The sequence below is a fragment of the Schistocerca americana genome, chromosome 2 (genome assembly GCF_021461395.2).
Source record: "Schistocerca americana isolate TAMUIC-IGC-003095 chromosome 2, iqSchAmer2.1, whole genome shotgun sequence".
Lineage (NCBI taxonomy): Eukaryota > Metazoa > Arthropoda > Insecta > Orthoptera > Acrididae > Schistocerca > Schistocerca americana.
Window position 1 is genome coordinate 247,129,348 of NC_060120.1, and position 19,965 is coordinate 247,149,312.

The window sequence follows — 19,965 nt, forward strand, 5'->3', positions numbered from 1 at the left end:
TCACGCCCCACGTGTTGAGCAATTCGGCGGTACGTCCACCCGGCCTCCCGCATGCCCACTATACGCCCTCGCTCAAAGTCCGTCAACTGCACATACGGTTCACGTCCACGCTGTCGCGGCATGCTACCAGTGTTAAAGACTGCGATGGAGCTCCGTATGGCACGGCAAACTGGCTGACACTGACGGCGGCGGTGCACAAATGCTGCGCAGCTAGCGCCATTCGACGGCCAACACCGCGGTTCCTGGTGTGTCCGCTGTGCCGTGCTTGTGATCATTGCTTGTTCAGCCCTCTCGCAGTGTCCGGAGCAAGTATGGTGGGTCTGACACACCGGTGTCAATGTGTTCTTTTTTCCATTTCCAGGAGTGTATATATATGTATATATACGTATCTGGAGTGCACTATTACGCAGAAAAAATACTGTACGTAATCATAATATGAAGTACATTCAAATGATGAGCACATACCTAATTTGTTCTGTCTGCTTTTCGACCTAATACACTGAATATGTTTAATATCATCTTTACAGCTCTATGTGTTCACGAATCTGTCCTTCGTTCATTAAAATGAATACTAAACATGTTACAGATGATGACCAGTCACTTGTTCACAAAACTCTATTAAGTTTATACAAAAATCACAACAATATATGTTCTAGTCGCCTTTCAGTCATCTTCATCCACTTCTGTTGTACGCTACGTCAGTAGCTGTTTTTTTTTCTTTTGAGTCAAGAGTGTTATATCTGGTTTGATGCAGCCCGCCACGAATTCCGTTTTTCAGAAAGTCTGATGGCATATCGCCAATTTCATACGTTCTAATTCTACATATCAACGTGAATAGTTTTTTTGCCACTTCTCGACGGAATGTTGTCTGTCCCTTGTGCCTTATTTGATCTTAAGTTTTCCAAGGCTCCTTTAAATTCTGTTCCTAATACTGGATCCCCCATCTGTTTTCTGTTGACTCCTGTTTCTTCTTCTACCACGTCTTCAGACAAGTTCTACCCCACACAGAGGCCATCAGTGTACCCTATCCATTTATACGCTCTCTCTCCTCTACACTTAATAGTGGAATTCTTGTTGCGTTCTTAACGTCATCACTTTTGCTTTTAATTTCGCCGAAGGCTGTTGTAACATTCCTGTATCCTGGATCGGTCCTTTCGATAATCATATTTTTTTCGATTTATTCACATTGTTCATGCAGCCATTTCGCTTTAGCTTCCCTGCACTTTCTGTCTATTTCATTCCTAAGGGACTTTTATTTCTGTGTTCCAGAATTTCCCTGAATATTTTCGTACCTCCTTCTTTCGTCGATCAACTGAAGTATTTCTTCTGTTACATATGTTTTCCCCACGGTTTCCATCTTTGTACCTACACTTTTCTTTCCAACTTCTGCGATTGCTTTTTTCAGAGATGTCCATTCCTCTTTAACTGAAATGCCTACTGAGCTATTCATTATCGCAGTAACTATAGCCTCAGAGAACTTCAAGAGTATCTCTTCATACCTTAGTGTTTCCGTATCCCACTTCTTTGCGCGTTGATTCTTCCTGATTATTCTCTTGATCTTCAGCCTACTCATTGTGATCTGAGTCTATATTGGCTCCTGGGTACCCTTTACAATTCTATATCAGAATCTCTGTCTGACATAATGTAAGCTAACTGAAAACTTCCCATATCTCTCGGCCTTTACCAAGAATGCATCCTCCTCTTGTGATTCTTGAACAGAGTATTCACTATTACTAGCTGAACTTTACTGCAGAAATCAATTCGTCTTTCTCCTCTCTCATACCTACTACCAAGACCATTTCTATCATAAAGCTTTATTATACCCCTCACCCTCCAACCACATTCCAAATACCCACGACTATTGGATTATCATCTTTCTTTACGTACTGTATTACTCTTTCAGTATCGTCATATACTTTCTCTGTTTCTTCCTCTTCTGCTTACGAAGTCGGCATGTATATCTGAACAACTTAAATTGGAAGTAACACATAGAAAATGTTGTGGGGAAGGCTATCAAAAGACAGCGTTTTATTGGCAGGACACTTAGAATATGTAACAGATCTACTAAGGAGACTGCGCTTGTCCGTCTTCTTTTAGAATACTGCTGCGCGGTGTGGAATCCTTAACAGACAGGACTGACGAAGTACATCGAAAAAGTTCAAAGAAGAGCAGCACGTTTTGTATTATCGAGGAATATGGGAGAGAGTGTCACTGAAATGGTACAGGTTTGGGCTGGGCATCATTAAAAGAAAGGGGTTTTTCGTTGCGACGAAATCTTCTCACTAAATTCCAATCACCGACTATCTCCTCCTTATGTGAAAATATTTTGTTGACACCAACCTACACAGGGAGGAACGAGTTCCACGATAAAATAAGGGAATTCAGAGCTCGTACGGAAAGATATAGGTGTTCGTTATTTCCGAGCGCTATACGAGATTGGAATAATAGAGAATTGTGAAGGTAGTTCGATGAACCCTCTGCCAGGCACTTAAATGTGATTTGCAGAGTATCCATGTAGATGTAGATGCAGATGAACTATTGTTGTCGGTGTTGGTTTGCTGTCGATTCTGATGAGAACAACGCTATCACTGAACTGTTCAGTGAGTCATTATAGAATTACCTCCTTATTCATAACGAATCTTACTCCTGTTAAACTATTTTCTGCTGCTATTACCCTATTGCATTGTGCATTGAACCCGGGACCTAGAAACGACGGAAGGGCTTCGTCCCCGCCGTAGCCCTTAGTGGTTCACAATCCCACAGCAGGCCACAGCAGTCCACCCGCCGCACAGCCGCCCCACACCGAAACCAGGGTTATTGTGCGGTTCAGCCGCCAGTGGAACCCCCGGGAACGTCTCATACCAGACCAGTGTAACCCCAAATGGTTGTGTGGTGGAGTAATTATGGTGTACGCATTCGTGGAGACAGTGTTTGCGCAGCAATCGCTGACGTACTGTAGCTGAGGTGGAATAAGGGGAACCAGCCCGCATTCGCCAAGGCATATGGAAAACCGCCTCAAAAACCATCCACAGGCTGGCCGGCACACCGGACCTCAACACTAATCCGCCGGGCGGATTCGTGACGGGGAGCGGCACGTCTCCCCTCGGGAAGCAGCTTGTTAGACCGCGTGGCTAGCTGGGCGGGCTGGCGGGCTATATTACCCTATACTCATCTGACCAGAAATCTTGTCTTCTTTCCGTTTCATTTCACTGATCCGCACTGTATTTAGAGCGAGCCTTAGCATTTACATTTTCAGATGTTGTGCTTTCCTGCCACATTCACTCCCCGATTCGTAGAAAGTTATCCTTACGTTGGTTATTCAAACCTTAGTTGATCACAAAAACTTGTTGTTGTGCGTCTGTAGTGTACTTCAGTAGTTTCTCAGTATCATCTTTCTTCTATTTCTTTCTAAGACATTTCCCATCATATGCTTCTGTTGCAGGAAGCCCAGTGATCTTGATGGGTATATATGCCCTGGTTTTCATTAATGAACCTATGACCTCCGCGTTCTTCCATACAGGATTGAGCATCTACTTGCCCGTTTTTTTTTCTTCGGCGTACCCATAGTACACAAACTAAAGGAAAGGGAAAGATACGTCGTCATGTTTTCTACTGCATCTTCTCATTGTTTCAGCTAAGACAACAACCTCCCCGTATAAAGGGATGGCTCTTGTTTTAAAATTCGCTATTTTGCTTGTTTGAGCTGCATAAATCTTGAAGCAACCAAGGCGGTTAGATTCGGTGGTAAGTGACATATACTAATCTGGAGTAAGCCCTCGGTCGGACGTTCGTGACTTCGTTCTCACGACCCCTGAGTCGCAGTCAGATTGTAGATAGGAGTGCCCTCAAGTGGAAAAATAGTGCTAGATTTTTCAAATATGCCATTTCTGTTAAGAACAATAACATCCTTATAACCGTATGATTAAGATTTTGGCCTCTGCATGCATTGTTGAACAAGTTGAGTTGAGTTCATTTAAAGGGAGAAAGTGCTCAATGTAATGGTGTAGAAAGGTGCACACTTAGCACATTTCTTACCTTGCCCCTCGTGACAAGAATAAAACGTATCCGCGTCTGTTTTCACGTTGCGTCTGTCAAAATTAAAAACACTTTTCGTAATACAAAATAATCAAGCTTACTTTTCATGCAAATTATTGTTTTTCCCGTTATTACTTGAAACTTCGATTTCTGAGCTGCCCATCTTAATATTATAAAGAGAATAGTTAAAGTTATTTCTAAAACGTGACAACGCCTGGAGTTGTCCCCTATTAGAAGCAACTACAAATTTGAGCCCGTGCTCTGCAAGCAGCAAGTCAATGCCGATCTCCCGTTTTCATTCCACTCGACGCATACTTGTATATGTCTCAAGAAACCGAAACGATAAAAACAACATTTTAAATTTTTGATGAGCAGTCCCCTTTTAGTAATAAGCGATTCAATTTACATTATAAGACGTCGTAATTTGAGACGTGAGACATTTAGCAGTACTATTCCCACAAAACGTAACCATATTGTCACACACACGTGGCATCTTAGAAGATATTAGGGGACGATAGCAGCAGCAACAGCAGTGAAAATATTGATCGTGACGTAGGAGATGTGGCTAATGACCACATCCTCATCTAGTACTATGGTTCTCTATCCCCTTCCGTGATATGGAGGTTAGAGATGGCGCTATGGATATAAATATATGTATCGAAATATTGAAACATGTGTCAGTGAGTAGCTTTTATTTGAGTGTGTGTTACCGTAAACAGAAACCTGGGAATGTGAACTGACAACCTAAATGTGCTACTGAGCTCAAAGCTACATCACTTACATGAAATTGAAAAGAATTCTGTGTGTGTGAAAACCGATCTCATTCATAAGCAAATAAACAAGCAAAGCAATAATTTCACGCTCAGTCGACATGGTCAGTGCGAACTATTTGAAGAAAAAAGAAACTGTACAAAAAAAAAAAAAAAAAAAAAAAACCGAAACTTTAATGTCGACCTGTATAAGAATGTAACTTGAAACACAAGGAAATTTCTGCACTGACTTACGGCCCTGGTAAAATAAAGAAACTGACAGAACCTACATTGCGCAAAGGAAATGAAACAATCATGTATTATGCATCTCACCTGCTAAATGAAGTACTGGCAGAAACAGCAACACACCAAGACTCCGCAACAGTTAAAAATAATACTGTTAAAAACTAACTACAGTTGGTCCAGAGAAATTTGGTTCATAATCTTGACAAAGAATGCTAATAATACACATGATTAAACCCTTATATTCTGAAATTTCAATTAGGGAGAAACTTACAAAAAAAAAGAAAATAATTATAAACTGTAACATGACAATTCATTTAATCTAATAAACTCCATGGTACAGCAAATTAACTCAGAAGATCAATCAATTGAATAATTATCAAGAACTCTACTGTGATGAGGGTGAAGTGGAACAACAATCCAAGTCTAAAAAAATAAAGATACACTTTTACCTTGTCAAGTCATATCTTGTTCTTCACTTCAAAAGCTGTTTTATGTCCGTATGCTATCCAATCATTGTTCTGAGTCATCATTACTCCTAGTAATAAATCTGCAACTCAAATAGTTCCAAAAGTGCATCCATGGATTACACAGCACACTCAACGAAACCCGCCTGCCAGCTGTCTACTAATGACTGCCAAAGATTCTATGACTCCACAGTGCTGCCATCGCAGACACAGATACTGTTGCCTAACAACTGTTTCTCTGACCACAGTTCTTCAAATAAATCATTTTCCTTTACAAATATTAACACATCGAATAACATCATAAAAATTTAGGCATCTTACACGGGGTAATCTTCACTTTATCTCGATATACATTTCCAAACTTTAAGTTTTTTTTAATTACGAGGAGAGTATGTTTCTGTCCCCCGAGGTTACTAGCGGTTTTTTCACGCTTCTGTAATACGGCACAACAACGGCTCTACAATTTGCTGGTGTGACATTCATTGTCAGGCGACCGACATGGCGTACCAACGAAGAGCCACTTAGCAGCGTTGGCAACATAACCGCGGGCTGTCAGGGGCGTTGTTGAGACGGCAGGATCACAAGCACATAGTCTCCTGCTTGCTCCATACGCGAATCAATGAAAAAAAAAATCCCTAATTATGTTATACAGTACAATACGGGATATCCTGTTATGCACTTCACTGCAGTTTGTAGAATGTAAGTGTAGATGTGTACAAACAAACAAATGAGTGCACGCAGTGACTGGAGAACGGCGTTACCCAGACAAGTGGCTGCACTAAAGTTTTGGTGGGCGAACGGAAGACGATGAGAATGCCTGATGCTCAGGCCTTTGGCGCGGCCGGATGTCGTGCTACACGAAACGACGACGGGAGCACCTGGGTCTGGGAAGTCATTCATACGCCGGCCTCGTGACGGATTATTATAACCATGTACTTCCTGTTCCTCAAAACTGCGTACAGGTGTAGAGGGGATCTGGCCCGTCGAGAATGTGAGCATCTGGAGGGAATTTGTCAAACGGAAGAGCTAGTTAAAACACACAATGTACCCTGTCCAGTCACATTAATGTGACCACCTGTCAAAAGCCTGAATAACCAACCGCTGCGAGACATCAAAGAGGTTCTGGAAGGTACCGATAGGAATTTGGAGCCCTAGCGACACCTGTGCCGTGGCCAGCAGAGATAGGCTCTGAGCACTATGGGACTTAACATCTGTGGTCACCAGTCCCCTAGAACTTAGAACCACTTAAACCTAACTAACCTAAGGACATCACACACATCCATGCCCGAGCAGGATTGGAACCTACTACCGTAGCGGTCACGCGGTTCCAGACTGAAGCGCCTAGAACCGCATGGCCACAAAGGGCCGGAGCGCAGCGATAGGTTTCTCGGTTAAGGACCCTTGGCGTGAACAGTCCGATCGAAGTGGTCCGAAGCATTTTCGAATGGCTTCACATCCAAGGAGACTGGTGGTCTGGGGAGTACGGTAAACCCATCCTGGTGCTCTTTGAACAGCGGACGTACACTGCGAGCTGTGTGACACGATGCATTTTCCTGCTGGTAGATGCCACCATGCAGAGGAAAAACAGATTGTGTGTAGGGGTGGACATAATCTCCAGGAATAGATGCATACTTGTGTTAATCCATTGTTTCTTCCGGAATGATCATACCACAGAGGGAATGCCACGAAAAAATTCCCCAGACCATACAGCTCCCTCATCTGGCCTAGATTCTTCTGACATTTGATGCATGGTGTTTGCTTTCAGACGTTTCACGTCATACATGCATAAAATAAGATTCATGCGGAAAGGCCACACTGTGAACTTGCAGTTGCGGTATTGGCGTGCGAATTCCAACGGCGGTCAACATGGGTGCATGAACCAGGCACCTGATGATGAGGGCCATACGCAACAACGTTCGTTGAACGACAGTTGAGGAGCCACTGTTGTAGCCCCTTGATTCATCTGGGCGGTCAGCTGCTCAACAGTTGCACACTTACTCGCCCGCACTCGTTTCACCACCATCATGTGGTCTACCACAGTTGCCTCAGTGCTGGTTTTGGATAGATTCATTTTGTCACTGACAACATATTTTAACCACAGCAGCAAGCGAACAGTTAACTAACTTAGCCACTCCAGAAATGCTTTCACCATTGACTGAAAGCCAATGAGCATGCCATTTTGGACGTTGGATAAATCGCTCAATTTCCGCATAACGACAACAACAGCACTGTTTTCCACCCCCCGACAGGCTTAATATACCCATCCACTGCCAGTGCTGCCACCTGCCACCTGTGATTGGTTATAGTACGTTGACGTCGAACATAGGTCATATTAATATGACTGGACCGTTTAGTTTTCTGTCTGTATTCCAAGGAATGCGCTGCATGTCTTTTTTCCATTCGCTCACAGTACCTATAATTAACACTTCAGTTCGGAACCGCGCTGCCGCTACGGTCGCAGGTTCGAATCCTGCCTCGGGCATGGATGTGTGTGGTGTCCTTAGGTTAGTTAGGTTTAATTAGTTCTAAGTTCTAGGGGACTGATGACCTCAGTAGTTAAGTCCCATAGTGCTCAGAGCCATTTGAACCTATAATTAACAACAACAGCACCCATTTTACTCTTCCCCCTTCAAGCTTGCAATAAGTACAGTTCGGGTCTGTCTTGGATTAGTTTTTCCGGCAGTGTTATTTGTACGTTAACAGCGATACACAGCTGTATGGACAGGCTTTCTGATGAAGAGTTGGCCGATATGTATATCGTATATGGATTCACTGAACGCAGTGGAAAAAGAGGCACAATAACGTTAAGCTGAGATGTTCCGGCATATACGACAACCACATCAAAGTACATGGAATGTATTCCCAGTTGCGAATATGGGCACTGTTGTGTACATAGTTCCACGTAGTCGGTGCCTACACAACTTTCCCAACAGAGCGCGCCCCGCTAAGCACAACAGCGCAGGCGCAGCGCTCGTCTGTCTCCGCACTACGAGATGGCGCTGTCTTAGAGACGGACCAAATTCTGCTTCCGCCGATCCGCGTATTAATATGTAACGCAGCCAATGAGATTGCTGCTAACGTAGAACCTTTTCTCCTTGCAGATCACACTCGCGCAGCGATACCTGAACGCGCGAGGTATTATAACGAGTGTACAGACCTCCGATTAGTGTCTGCATTAGTCTGTACCAGTCTGCATTAGTCTGTACCAGTATATAGTCAAGTTTCAGTCTGCGCCTAATAAGATTATCATATTCCTGTACATAGCCATGAAGAGAAATGTAAGGACACTTCGTCAAGTATCAGAGATATGTGAGAATAACATTAACGTACCAAGACCAAAGGAACTTCAGATTGTCATTTGTAAATAGCAACCAGAACCAAGTTAAGTTATTTTTATGCTTGTTATTATCTTAATAAATGTGTGTGAAAATTAATCAAGTTCTGTTTAAAGCTGGTCGCCGTCAATCTGCTACTCTAAGCGTGCAAGTGGCATTTCTATCATCTGACCGAACGGCAGAAGATAAACACGCCACGATAAGACCACAAGACATATTGCTGACACTCGCCTACTTCGCTAGAGCGACAAGTCAAATAATCTGATGGTGTGTGTACCGAACGTCTTACAGTACGCACACCACAGGAACCATCAGCTGTGTAATGGAATGACGACATTGTAAATTTGTGCCAGACCGGGAATCGAACCCGCATTTCCCGCTTATCGCAAGCGGGCACCTTATGATTTGGCTGTCCGAGCACGCCTGACGGCCAGACTTCTAAATGTCATCAACCTTACATCTACAACCTGTACTCGTACATCCATATGTATACAGGGTGAGTCACCTAACGTTACCGCTGGATATATTTCGTAAACCACATCAAATACTGACGAACCGATTCCACAGACCGAACGTGAGGAGAGGGGCTAGTGTAATTGTTTAATACAAACCATACAAAAATGCACGGAAGTATGTTTTTTAACACAAACCTACGTTTTTTTAAATGGAACCACGTTAGTTTTGTTAGCACATCTGAACATATAAACAAATACGTAATCAGTGCCGTTTGTTGCGTTGTAAAATGTTAATTACATCCGGAGATATTGTAACCTAAAGTTGACGTTGACGCTTGAAACTTCCGACGTTCAGTTGCGTGTTGTAACAAACACGGACCACGGTCGGCGAGCAGCATCTGCGGGGACATGTTTACGATGACGACCGTGTTTACGAGTGTGGCTGTAGTGCACTGTTGTGGTTTGGTCTAGCTGTCGCAGTGTCCGCATGTAGCGCTTGCTGCTATTGTTATTCTGCATTCGTCTCCGCACGCAGACCAACAGTAGTACACCGCGTTACCAGACGTCTGTGATAGTGTAGTGTTGCAGGAACTGTGTCCATGGAATATTCGAACTCTGAAAAGGCGGAGATGATACTCATCTATGGCGAGTGTCGACGAAATGCAGCTGAAGCCTGCAGGGTGTATGCTGAACGGTACCCGGACAGAGAGCATCCAACGTGCCGCACATTGCAAAACATCTACCGCCAACTGTATGCAACAGGTATGGTCGTAGCACGCAAACGGGTCCGTAACAGGCCTGTCACAGGAGAAGCGGGTGCAGTTGATGTGTTAGCTGCTGTTGCCATGAACCCACACATGAGTACGCGGGACATTGCGAGAGCCGATGGACTGAGTCAAAGTTGTGTCATGCACATACTGCATCGTCACCGCTTTCACCCGTTTCATGTGTCGCTACATCAGCAATTACGTGGTGATGACTTTAATCATCGAGTGCAATTCTGTCAATGGGCATTAACAGAGAATGCGTTGCAGTTCTACCTGTTTATCGATGAAGCGGGTTTCACAAACCACGGGGCAGTGAATCTACGGAACACGCATTACTGGTCCGTGGAAAATCCTCGCTGGCTCAGACAGGTAGAGCGACAGCGACTGTGGACTGTAAATGTATGGTGCGGAATCATTGGCGACCACCTCATTGGTCCTCAATTCATTGCAGGGGTCCAAATAGCTGCAACATACATCGTGTTTCTACAGAATGATCTGCGAACGTTGCTCGAAAATGTCCCACTGGAAACGCATCGACGTATGTGGTATCAGCATGATGGTGCACCTGCACATTCCGCAATTAACACTAGGCTGACCCTTGACAGGATGTTCGACGGACGTTTCATAGGACGTGGAGGACGCATACATTGGCCAGCCATTTCTCCTGATCTTACACCTCTGGACTTCTTTCTGTGGGGTACGTTAAAGGAGAATGTGTACCGTGATGTGCCTACAACCCCACAGGATATGAAACAACGTATTGTGGCAGCGTGCAGCGACATTACACCAGATGTACTGCGGCGTGTACGACATTCATTACGCCAGAGATTGCAATTGTGTGCAGCAAATGATGCCAACAACATTGAACATCTATTGGCCTGACATGTCGGGACACACTCTATTCCACTCCGTAATTGAAAACGGAAACCACGTGTGTACCTGTACCTCACCCCTCATCGTAATGTACATGTGCGTCAGTGAAAAAGACCAATAAAAAGGTGTTAGCGTGTGGACTTAATGTGCTGTTCGAGTCTCTTCTGTACCTAAGGTCCATCACCGTTCCCTTTGGATCCCTACGTAATTCGGTGCTCTCCGATACACACGATCGAACAGCGGAGGAGTGGTACTCAAGCGCCAACTTTAGGTTACAATATCTCCGGATGTAATTAACATTTTACAATGCAACAAACGTTACTGATTATGTATTTGTTTATATGTTCAGATGTGCTCACAAAACTAACGGGGTTCCATTTAAAAAAAACGTAAGTTTGTGTTAAAAAACATACTTCCGTGCATTTTTTTATGGTTTGTATTAACCAATTACACTAGCCCCTCTCCTCACGTTCGGTCTGTGGAATCGATTTGTCAGTATTTGATGTGGTTTATGAAATATATCCAGCGGTAATATGAGGTGACTCATCCTGTATTCATGTACAGGTGAGACGATTTACTTGATAGTTGCTTGCCCTGTGTCGGCGGATAAATACGATATTTTAGTCCGTTCTTACGCCGAATAACGATGCAGTTGCATTCGGAATAACACAGGCACTGCAATATCGTATTTGTCACAGTACACTGTTTCGTCTGAGAGTTGTTGCGTTACTCTGTGTTGCGACACGTACGTTTTTGTTATAGCATATTACAGGCTTCTTCGCTGCTGTGAAGGTGTTAGTCAAAGAATCGAGGGTGATTTGACAACAAATCGAACAAGTTATAATTGAAGTATTACCCTGTAACAAGCCTCTGGAGAACCTGGCTCCGTTATACCAAAATATTCAGAACGCGTCTCCGTACAACTTCTGAAAGTTTGTCGGTGCAGCTCTAGTTCACCCTGTATGCTCATCAGCAGTTGAATTAGAGACATAAACTCAGTAGCGTGTAACACACTCTTTTATCCTGATAATGGCGTCGACGTGTCGTGGTATGCACTCTACGAAACTTCGAAAGTGTGAAGGCGTGCCATCCTGTATCATGACTGCTCAACTGATGCCAACAATTCACCGAGATTTCCCGGATTTGGGCTCAGGCGATCACGTCCTTATCGCCAGAACCTCAGTATCGCCAAGTACTTCACCTGCTCCCGTCTCTTTAATTAGATCAGTTCACAACTGTGCATCCTGTGCGTCACTGATGTTTTTCAGATCGAATAACTGTTGCAAAGTCTAAACCAGCAACTTTTAAACGAATTTGAATGTGACTCAGAGTACGAACTCTTCAGTTTATTTCATCATCGAGATCGTCGACCTCCTCCGAATGTTCAAGTGCCTTCACTTCATAAACTATAGTTTCCAGTTCTTGAATCTCTGATTGTTTGAAAACACGAGAGTTTACAGCAAGTGTGTAGCAGCACTCTTGATTTACGGCCGTGAGATACGCAGTTGTAATGAGGATGTGTATTGACTATTATTAATAGAGACAGGGAAACAAGCCAGTGGAACAGCTGACGGACTGGAGAGGTAGATGTAATTACGACTAAAAAATGAAGTGGGATGAGAGAGACATGTATCCACGACACGTGCGAAAGATTTCCCAACGTAGAGAAACCGTTTGATAATGTAAAATGGTGCAAGACGTTCGAAATTCTCAGGGAAACAGTTACACGCAGTGATAAACTACAGGCTAGAAGGATCATATGCAATATGTACAAGAATAAAGAGGGAACAATAAGGATGGAATAGCTAGAATGAAGTGTTAGGATTAAAAAGGGTGTAAGTAGGCATACAGTCTTTCGCACGTACTAATCAGAATGTACTGCACATCAAAGGAGCAAAGATGGATATAAAACGAGGGTTCAGAAGTGGGATTAATATAAGATGGAAGAGAAATCTGTACATATAATAAAAATGTATATGTGTATGTATCTTCCACATCTCCCCCTAAACCACTGGACCAACTTCAATCGTACTTGTTACACAGCGACCTTGCTGTCAAGCAACAATCGCTTTGGGGGTAAGAACCACACACCTGTGCAAGCGATGGGGGTAAAAAATTAGTGTAGCTCATGAAGCACGAATTAACAGTGTAATGTTGTTGCATTGATTTGTTCTGCAGGCGGTACTGATATTCAAGACAACAAAAGCGGGTTAAAAGTTGTGAGCTATCTGGGGAAGTTAACCTTGTATTACTGACCAACTGTTTCACCAGGTATCCAGTCTAGCTTACCAAATTTCCAACCAGACTAACATTAATTATAATCTATATAAAAGAGAATTTAAATAAAAAGAAATAAATCAGTTTATATTTGGAAATTTATTTTAACATTGATCATTGAAATTTCAGCATATTAAACTTGATTCATAACTAAACTGGTGCCGTATTTAGGACTGTGTAAATGTGAGTTTGTAATCTTACAGAACACATCAAAAAGGTAGCCAAGATTGGGAGACTGCATACAACACTGCAGTCATAAAATAACACACGAAGAACGTTGAAACATATGCAAGAGGAAATTAACCACAACCAACCGATTCAATTTTCACCCAAAGGAGTTACGTTCGTAGCACAATCCTGTCTGTCATGAAATTACCACACACTGGTATACTAAATGCATACTAACTCTCTGTGAAATCTTCCTGAAAAGAATAGCTGAGGGCTACTTTGATGCTTACACCACATGCTTCACGTGGTCAACTTGGTTTACACAAAGAGTGTAGCTCCACAATAATTTTGATGGTTAAAATTTATTACATCGAAACGCAATTTACAAAAGAAAAACCTCGAACTGGTTACTATCGTCTTACTATTAACCTGATGGGCCAAACAATTGTATAAGCACGTGGTACTGGTCTCACAAAGTACACCCCACGTGGGTTGAACATAAAGAAAAGTTGCTACACTCCTGGAAATTGAAATAAGAACACCGTGAATTCATTGTCCCAGGAAGGGGAAACTTTATTGACACATTCCTGGGGTCAGATACATCACATGATCACACTGACAGAACCACAGGCACATAGACACAGGCAACAGAGCATGCACAATGTCGGCACTAGGACAGTGTATATCCACCTTTCGCAGCAATGCAGGCTGCTATTCTCCCATGGAGACGATCGTAGAGATGCTGGATGTAGTCCTGTGGAACGGCTTGCCATGCCATTTCCACCTGGCGCCTCAGTTGGACCAGCGTTCGTGCTGGACGTGCAGACCGCGTGAGACGACGCTTCATCCAGTCCCAAACATGCTCAATGGGGGACAGATCCGGAGATCTTGCTGGCCAGGGTAGTTGACTTACGCCTTATAGAGCACGTTGGGTGGCACGGGATACATGCGGACGTGCATTGTCCTGTTGGAACAGCAAGTTCCCTTGCCGGTCTAGGAATGGTAGAACGATGGGTTCGATGACGGTTTGGATGTACCGTGCACTATTCAGTGTCCCCTCGACGATCACCAGTGGTGTACGGCCAGTGTAGGACATCGCTCCCCACACCATGATGCCGGGTGTTGGCCCTGAGTGCCTCGGTCGTATGCAGTTCTGATTGTGGCGCTCACCTGCACGGCGCCAAACACGCATACGACCATCATTGGCACCAAGGCAGAAGCGACTCTCATCGCTGAAGACGACACGTCTCCATTCGTCCCTCCATTCACGCCTGTCGCGACACCACTGGAGGCGGGCTGCACGATGTTGGGGCGTGAGCGGAAGACGGCCTAACGGTGCGCGGGACCGTAGCCCAGCTTCATGGAGACGGTTGCGAATGGTCCTCGCCGATACCCCAGGAGCAACAGTGTCCCTAATTTGCTGGGAAGTGGCGGTGCGGTCCCCTACGGCACTGCGTAGGATCCTACGGTCTTGGCGTGCATCCGTGCGTCGCTGCGGTCCGGTCCCAGGTCGACGGGCACGTGCACCTTCTGCCGACCACTGGCGACAACATCGATGTACTGTGGAGACCTCGCGCCCCACGTGTTGAGCAATTCGGCGGTACGTCCACCCGGCCTCCCGCATGCCCACTATACGCCCTCGCTCAAAGTCCGTCAACTGCACATACGGTTCACGTCCACGCTGTCGCGGCATGCTACCAGTGTTAAAGACTGCGATGGAGCTCCGTATGCCACGGCAAACTGGCTGACACTGACGGCGGCGGTGCACAAATGCTGCGCAGCTAGCGCCATTCGACGGCCAACACCGCGGTTCCTGGTGTGTCCGCTGTGCCGTGCGTGTGATCATTGCTTGTACAGCCCTCTCGCAGTGTCCGGAGCAAGTATGGTGGGTCTGACACACCGGTGTCAATGTGTTCTTTTTTCCATTTCCAGGAGTGTATATTGAAAAATATTGTCAAGACGAGACGTTATAATCTCACGCACATTCGCATTTAAGATTGATGATCTTAGTTAGAGTTACTGATCAACACGTGGTTCCACTTTACTCACAAAGTAGTGACAAAGCAACTACCAGAAGATATTCTGAACTTCACACTCGAAATACACTGTGTTGCAATTTTAGATAACATTAGATATTTTAGATCCAAACCTGAAATATAGGTGATTAAATTTTCAGTTAGGCTGAACTTAAGAAATCCATTGTCCTACGGACTTAGCAGAGACGCGCTTAGCCAGAGATCTTACCACTTCAGATGCTCCCCGCGGACCGATTGCCGTGCTCCCTTCCTGAGGGTGCCTCACAAATACAAACGGAAGTGACCAGAGAGGCAGCTTCCTATACTAACATGACAAGGGATGGACAGGACCATACTAAAAATAGAAACCTCTTTGCTTCTAGAAAGCTTAGCTACCTGTTCCGACGTTGGTCCTACTGTTCTCTAGCAGACAGGCTTGTCTGCTACCATCCAGCATGCAACTTGAAATACATTTGCTCATTCATCATCTGACACAGAAGGGATGGGGGGATGACAATATCTTATCATATACAGTATATAAAAGAAAGCGGATGCAGGTTCCTTATGAGACTGTGTGACATGAATTACATATAAACTGTGTTTTAAAGTGTAGTAATGTGACAGATCGTTCTAGTTTATGTGTAAAAGTGACATGTTTCACTGCTCAGTCTCCTCCCAGATAGTCAGAAACACCACAGTAAATTTAGAAGAGGAATTTATGCCGTAAATGACAACAGATTTAAGAAATTAACATGAAAGGAATCCAACAGAGACCTTTCAACAGACTTTATTCACTCAGTATTTGGGAATGAGAGCAGTTACACCCAAACCTTCAGATGTCAGACACTCGGATCGGTACCAAACGTTGTGTGTCGACAGAGTATCAACCAAAAAAACCATTTAGTTCGTGGTGTGTGTTGTCGTCCAGTAGAACATCCATAAACTGTAATTAAAAGTAACAGCAGAACTAGGGGCGAAGGAAAAGCTTAACTGTGAGTGATTCAATTGTAGATCTTCCGTGAGTGAGTAGGGAAAGGGAGAGATTGTCGCTCCGAAGGTGCACGATCAAAGCCCACGAAAGATAATTTCTTTCAAGTTTTTACGCGTGAAACTGTTACATAGGAAAACATTTTCCAGACGTGTAAAAGGACTTTTCGGAGTTTGTAGCAATGTTCTTTTGGCAGTCTGCTTTCGCAGTACATTTGAATAGATAGGTGCGGTGTTCTGTCGCACATGCCCGACAGAACACCACATCTGTCTACAGAAATGTACTCTATAGATTCGCTACTTTCACCTAACGAAGCGAAAGCAGATTGCCAAAAGAACTTTGCTAAAAGCTCCGAAAAATTCTTTTACGTGTCAGGAAAATGTTCTCCCATATAATAGTTTCACGCATAAAGAGTTAGAAAGACTGTCATTAGTGGGTTTGACCACAGGACCATCAGTATGACAACCTCACGCTGTACCAACCTTTCTTTCTTTTTTTTTTTGCATTTCTTTCGTTGTATCTGGTCGTAACGGACGTCACATGACATCCGTTGAAGATCTCTGTGGATCCTTTCACTCAATTTTTTTATTATAGAGACCAGCCAACAGTCTAACCGAACTCACTGAGCTACCATGCCGGTGTCCAAACTCATCTACCCGAGATCTACAATTGCATCATTCACAGTTACGCTTCTCCTTTGCTCCATAGTTCTGGTGTTGTTTTTAATTAACGTTTACGCATGTTCTACTGAACGACAGCACATAGCACGAACTATATTGGAATTTTGGTTGATAGTCTATGGACATACAATGTTTGGTACCGATCAGAGTTTCTGACATCTGGAGGTTTGGGTCTTAGTGACTTCCACCGAACTTGACATATAATTTGAAATCATTACGAGACTTTTTTCTCGCTGGCAGTCCCTACAAACTAATGAAAGGCAAACAGTTTATCGCTTACTACTTTTTCACAGTTCATGCAGTAAAAGTACCGCATGAGTCATGACGTTAAAATTTATTACTTCGTTACGACTTACTGTATCCGCAACACATTTAGCAGACTCTACGCACATACAGAACCGAATGTAACTGCAAAATTATTTCGTTGTACGACCGTATTCCAGGAGATATGACGCCATGAACAATGAGCTGTGTGAAAACGGCAGAATCATGCATGACATTTAAATTTATTACTTCTTTGGTAGTAACTCTGTTCACAACAAATTTCGCAGACAGGATCCATGCGTTTCGCTGAATGTACCTACAATGCTATATCGTTGTAAGACACATAGTTCAGGAGAAAGGGCGTCAGAAACAGTGAGATGCGTGAAAAACTACCACATCATGCATGACGTCTAAGTTTATTACTTCGTTGCTATTAACGTCATCGGCAAAAATATTTGCAGGCAGTATACACATATGCTGCTGAATGTATCAAAAAAGTGTTTCATTATATGACACATAATTCAGGAGGTATGACGTCACAAACATTAAGCATGAGGCCAGACCGAGCGTGGTACGGGCATGGATGTACAGCTACAGGGAGGGCCAAATAAAAGTGGTCCGCGCACTTTGAATCCATTTGTGGCAGCGCTAACGGAAAAGAGCTACAGTTAATTCCAACAGGATGGAACAACTGCCCATACATCCGGCCGAACCTTGGAGCACGTTTACACAGTCTTCAGGTCTGACGGAACTGTTACAAAGGCCCTAGCTGGCCACCCAGGTCACCTGATCTGTCGGTGTGCGACTGCTTTGTGCGAGGAACCCTCAAGTCTAACGTGTATCGCAACAAACCTCATAGTCTTCAAGAACTGCATCAGAACATTTTTGATGAGACTGTAGCAATTTCAGCAGTCCAGCTTCGATCCGCCTCCGCAACTTCGTCGCCACAAAAATGCAAACGAACTTCTCCATAACAACGCAAGGCCTCACAAAAGTCTGCACATCCGAGAGGAGCTCACAAAACTTCACTGGCATGTTCTTCCTCATCCACCCTACATCCCAGAACTCGCACCTTCCGACTTACATCTGTTTGGCCCGAGGAAGGAAAAACACCGCGGGAAGCAGTACGTGAATTATGGGGAAGTTATTGGTGCAGCAAGAAGCTGACTCCGACGTCGACCAGTGGAATGGTACCATGTGGGCACACAGGCTCTCCCAGTAAGGCAGTCGCATTGAACGGAGGTTATGTTGAAAAATATCGACTTTTGTAGCCAAAAGATTGGGGAATAATATTTTTAGTGGAATCCTGAATAAAACTATCCTGCTCTCGAAAAAAGTGTTGGCTTACTTATTGAACGATTGTCGTGTAATATACACTACTGGCCATTAAAATTGCTACACCACGAAGATGACGTGCTACAGACGCAAAATTTAACCCACAGGGAGAACATGCTGTGATATGCAAATGATTAGCTTTTCAGAGCATTCACACCAGGTTGGCGCCGGTGGCGACACCTACAACGTGCTGACATGAGGAAAGTTTCGCAACCGATTTCTCATACACAAACAACAGTTGACTGGCGTTGCCTGGTGAAACGTTGTTGTGGTGCCTTGTGTAAAGAGCAGAAATGCGTAGCATAACGTTTCCGACTTTGATAAAGGTCGGGTTGTAGCCTATCGCGATTGCGGTTTATCGTATCACGACATTGCTGCTCGCGTTGGTCGAGATCCAATGACTGTCAGCAGAATATGGAATCGGTGGGTTCAGGAGTGTAATACGGAACGCCGTGCTGGATCCAAAAGGCCTCGAGATGACAGGCACCTTATTCGAATGGCTGTAACGGATCGTGCAGCCACGTCTCGATCCCTGAGTTAACAGATGGGGAAGTTTACAAGACAACAACCATCTGCACGAACAGTTCGACGACGTTTGCAGCAACATGGCCTATCAACTCGGAGACCATGGATGCGGTTATCCTTGACGCTGCATCACAGACAGGAGCGCCTGCGATGGTGTACTCAACGACGAACCTGGGTGCACGAATGGCGAAAAGTAATTTTTTCGAATGAATCCAGGTTCTGTTTAAAGCATCATGATGGTCGCATCCGTGTTTGGCGACATCGCGGTGAACGCACACTGGAAGCGTGTATTCGTCATTGCCACACTGGCGTATCACCCGGAGTGATGGTATGGGGTGCCACTGGTTACACGTCTCGGTCACCTCTTGTTCGCATTGACGGCACTTTGAACAGTGGACGTTACATTTCAGATGTGTTACGACCCGTGGCTCTACGCTTTATTCGATCCCTGCGGAGCCCTACATTTCAGCAGGATAATGCACGACCGCATGTTGCAGGTCCTGTACGGGCCTTTCTGGATACAGAAAATGTTCGACTGCTGCCCTGGCTAGCACATTCTCCGGATCTCTCACCAATTGAAAACATCTGGTCAATGGTGGCCGAGCAACTGGCTCGTCACAATACGCAAGTCACTACTCTAGATGAACTGTGGTATCGTGTTGAAGCTGCATGGGCAGCTGGACCTGTACCCGTCATCCAAGCTCTGTTTGGTGCAATGCCCAGGCGTATCAAGGCCGTTATTACGGCAGGATCTATGCATCCAAATTGCGTGAAAATATAATCACATGT

The 19,965-nt window shown here is 44.4% G+C and overlaps 1 protein-coding gene across 2 annotated transcripts in view; it reads right to left on the bottom strand.

Moving 5' to 3' along the window:
• LOC124595519 (adenylyl cyclase 78C-like) overlaps positions 1-19,965 on the bottom strand; it is a 736,208-nt gene that overhangs the window by 211,688 nt on the left and 504,555 nt on the right. The gene's annotated exons all lie outside the window — the stretch shown is intronic.